Genomic DNA, 3,958 nt, shown 5'->3' with positions numbered 1-3,958 from the left:
CTGGCCCCTGCCCTGTGATCCCTCTCCAGAGCAGGGGGAGAAGCTCCCCAGGGGTGATTCACACTGGAGCCCAAGATGCCTCATCCCTGTGTCACTGAGATCAAAAGCTGAGACTGGGACAAGTGCTGGCCAGGAACCTCTACCTCGGTAGCGCGGGGCTGGCCAGAGGGATTGCCGGATGCTGCGTGGTTGGAAATGCAGCTCCCAATGACCTGAGAAGCTCACCCATGCCTGGGGACCCCCACCTCAGCCTGAGAATCCCAGCTGGCTCAAGATTCTCACCCCTGCCTGGGGCTCCCCACCCAGACTCTTTTAGTGCCGCTTCAGTCAGAGATGAAGGACAAAGTGATTCTCCCCACCCTGACCAAGACCACAACAAATTTTCACCATTGCAAGGCTTAAAGCAGCTGTAATTTCAGCCTCCCTCATACTGTTCCCCTCCATGTTTAAGCACCCACTGCACCCTAAACCAGGGATTTCTGGGGTCACTTTCAAAGATCCCAGACTTAGATGTGAGTTTTATGGTTCACCTTCTCCCTCCAAGACAAGGAAGTGGCTCAGCACCACATCCTGGAGGGAAAGGCACAGTGCCATGTGCCCCCCCTCTGACAATCCCCTGCACCTGGGGTCTCCTGCCCCTCCAACACACCCATGGGGAGATGCACCCTGATCTTCAAGCATCTTGGGTGCAGCTGGATGAAGGTCACCACGTCTTCCCAGCCTGCATGGGACAGGAGGACCAACCAAACACACCTCAAATCGGGAATTTGAGTGCAAAGAAACACAATGAGAAAAGACCCGAATCATCCCAGAGGAACCTGCTCCCTCCTCTATCTCCAAGCAGCAGGGAGCCCTGAAGCTCTCCCAGCCTTCCCCGAGGCTCGGGCTGTGCAGTGTTTTTCTGCCCTGCTCTTCCCTAGCAGACAGCTGTGGCCCAGGCAGCCACTGCTGCTCTGGCCTAATGGGCTCCGGCTGTCCCTGCCCCACCTGAAACCACACACAGCCTTTGTTTCGGCTCTGCCAGAGAGAACAGACACTTCCAGAACCCTCTGAAAACAGGAGGGGGGGAAGGCTCTGTGACTCTTCCCTGACCAGGCTTTCACCTTAGCTCCAGGGTCTTCCAGGCTGCAGACACGATCTCATTTCCCCCTGCCCCCTCCCAGCCCCGGCAATTACTACTTAAGCTGTTAAAACAAGCGTGGCCAGTCTGGTACGGAGTGGAAAATCTGATCCTAGGGAAGCAAGCAGGCAGGGGAAAAGGGAGGTCAAGGGGAGGTGGGCTGAGGGAAAAAGATCAGACAAGAAGTCTCCCTCCACCCCAGGAACAAACCCCCTGCTCCGAGGCTCCCAGTGCCTCCAGAAGTCACCTTGGTGACACTGCAGCATTCTCTCCATTTCAAAGTCCCACTTATCCCAGGCTGGCTTCCAGCTTGCTCCAGTCTGGGCAGGATGGGTGACTGCTCCCACAGCACTTGCTGCACCTCTGGGATCACCTGGACCCAAAGAAGAGATTTAAGGCTTCAGTTTTTCATGTTGCAAACATGTCCCCATGGAGCAAGGATTGGGGACAGCCCCAACAAGCTGCTGGGTGGCCTGCCTTCCTCCAGCCACCTACAGCACTGACCATGAAGATGAGTCTGTGTTTTCTGAGAGCTTCACTACCTGAAAACCAGCAGTTCTGTGAGAATCAAGAACAGATTTAGATTCTGCATCTACAGAGAAGGGCAAAAAGCCACCACAGCCAGGAATCCTGACTGTGAAGACTCCCCAGAAAATGGAATTCGTGCTATGTTGTAGATTACCTGGCAGTGGGAACACACACCTGCACCACAAGCAGCCTCAAATCCCCAGGTTTGGGCAAAATGACATTTTCCCTTCAACCTCTTCCCACCAGCCCACATGAAAATGGATACAACTTCTCCACCTTTCAACTGGTAGTTCAAAACAAACAAAAACTTTAATTTATACAAAACAAAACCACGTAGAATCAGTTGAACAACACTGACCATACAAAGGAATAAAAAAATAAAAGGACAGTCCAAATAAACCAACTCAGGAATGGTACAAGTGTTGGAGAGCAGCTACAGACTAGTGTTGACATCAGATGCAAGAATCCTTTCCTTTTAAATTAAAAAATAAAAGTTTGTTGCTGAGCAATCGCTCCAGGGAAATCTTCCACCCTCACTCCAGACAGGATCCGTGAGACTTTACAGGCTTACAGGTTTTGACAAAACCCAAACCAACCACAGGGAAACGGCATGGGGAGGTGGCACACGTGGCACAGCCAAACCAAGCAGAGGGACAGTGAGTTCTGAGCCATGCAGCAGCTCGGTGGTTTCAGGAAGGAGCCCTTCACCCCCTTCACCCCACGCGCCAGTGCCGGGAGCAGCCTGGCGCCGGCGCCCCGCAGCGCCCGCGTGGTGTTCTCCAGCAGGTTCGTGGTGCCCATCACCTGTTGGCCGTATATCCCCAGGCTGCTGAGCCAGCAATTGTCTTCTGCCGTGTGTTAAGTGATGGGAAACAGGTGGCAGACAGCCCAGACAGGTTCTCCAAATCCCCCGGCCTTCGCGCCAGGCCCGGAGAGCCCTTTGCTCTTGAGCCAAAGCACCACTACAAAGGATTCTTCTCCCACTCCACCTGCCTGGGGTTTAATTCTCTCCCTGCTCGCTTGAGCTGAGCGATAAAGCACGATAGAGCCGAGCCAAGAGCCCTGCCCCTGTGCTGTGTGCTGCAGAGCAGGAGGGGGAAGGCTCTGGCACCTCCCAGGTTGGCTGTGGAGAGGGGGAAGGTGATGTCTCTGTGGGGAACACGTCCCTGCTGCCACCCGAGCACGGCGCAGCCGCTGCAGCTTCATTCTGCCCACGCAATGCAACGGGCTGCTTGGCAAGGGGGAGTGGACTCAGGCCAGGCCTCGAGGAGCTGCTGATCCCAGAAAGAGGAAGGCAGCACTGTACAGTTCACTTCCTATCGCTCTACTCACCACCTACGCGTCACGGCCACCACGGAGAACCTGCCGCCACAGCTCGGTCCCGCTGCCAGGCCCCCCTGCTCTCAGGATAAGGGCTGGTGTTACTTCTCAGTTTCCAGGTGAATCTCCAGCACAGCTCAGCCACGGGACAAAGCCAGGGAAGCGGGTGTGCTTGACAGATCCATCCCTAACTCTTGCCCCTCCCAAAATCCCCGATCTATCCTATGGAACAGTTTGCTCTCCTGATCTCCTGGGGCTGCCCCAAGAGCTGAGCAATTTTGCCACTAAGGGCCCTGGGGGTTGCTGTGTCCTCACCCCAGCCTTTCACCTTCCCAGTCCCTGCTCCTTCACACTCCAGTGGGAAAAGCTGTTTCTGCCCTTTCCCACTTTCATCCAGGAGGAGTGGCAGCAGCATGAGCTCAGGCAGAGCATCTCTGGGAAAGCAGAGCTGGAAGCAGCCAGGATCCAGGGGCTGCCACATGGGGTGGTGCCACGGATGGTGAGCTCTGGAAGCGATGACCGAGGTTTCGCAGCAATAAGAGACAAAATTCAGCATTTTTCCTCTGCTTTAGGCACAATGCTTCCAATCCCAGCTCCCAAATCCACCATCACAAAGTAAGCAAGGCATCAGTCTGACCCCAGAGCTGCCTCTTCCTCCTGCCTGCCAAATACCCAACCCCCTGAGCCCCTGACCTGTCCGCTCTGCCCCTCCATCCACTGCCATCCCACCCTGCCTTCGGCACTCTCAAGTTTTAGGGAATGATTGGAATAAAGCAGCTTGGGGCATATTCCACATGAATCGTCCTTTCCTTCCCCATACTGAGAAACGCCAGCATGAGCCTGGGGGTGAGGGAAGGTCTCTTAAAGCATTTGTGTGTTTTCATAGGAAAATCCTCCACTTCTCCCCTTTGCTGACACTGGAAAAGTCAATCCAGTGCTTTATTTAAATGGCTGCATAAAATTTTCCCTGACTGCTTCTTAAAAAAACCC

This window comes from Acanthisitta chloris, unplaced genomic scaffold (genome assembly GCF_000695815.1).
Source record: "Acanthisitta chloris isolate BGI_N310 unplaced genomic scaffold, ASM69581v1 scaffold33194, whole genome shotgun sequence".
Lineage (NCBI taxonomy): Eukaryota > Metazoa > Chordata > Aves > Passeriformes > Acanthisittidae > Acanthisitta > Acanthisitta chloris.
The sequence above is the reverse complement of the archived record's forward strand: the minus strand, read 5'-3'. Positions refer to the sequence as shown.